The following is a 547-nucleotide window of genomic DNA, read 5'->3' on the forward strand; positions in this document are numbered from 1 at the left end:
TCTTGAAATAATGTTGTGTATTTATGAAAGGGAGTACGACAGAGGATGAAGGAAACTAAAACTACTTCGAATACGCGTAATCTAGATTTAAAATATTCATGATTTTCCATAAGAAATATTTTCTTCTACGTCATAAAATGCATTCATGGCTTAATATACCTTAAAATACTCGAAAGATATTCTAAAAAACCTAAATACATTTAATTTCAGGTACATTTCACTTTAGTCACAGTTATTCAGTATCGCATTAGTTCTCGAGCGGCCCGTTCCGACATATTTCTACCGGCTCATATGGCGTAATCTGAAAGTATTCTCATACATTATGAGACGATCTTCAGCTGTTCTGTCAACCGAGGTAACATGTCGCTAGTATGTCGCTGATATTGAGTGCTAGGTAGGAAGTAGCTCGATTAGCTGTCGTGGAGAGGGGAAGGGAGGGGAAACAGCAGACTCCGTTGCGAAATGCGCGGATGAGTCAGCAGTAACAGTCACCCAAGGTCAGCAGAGAGCATAGACGTAACAGCACCGGCTGGCTGCGCCATTTAGT

The sequence above is a fragment of the Schistocerca gregaria genome, chromosome 2 (assembly GCF_023897955.1).
Source record: "Schistocerca gregaria isolate iqSchGreg1 chromosome 2, iqSchGreg1.2, whole genome shotgun sequence".
NCBI classification, from domain to species: Eukaryota; Metazoa; Arthropoda; class Insecta; order Orthoptera; family Acrididae; genus Schistocerca; species Schistocerca gregaria.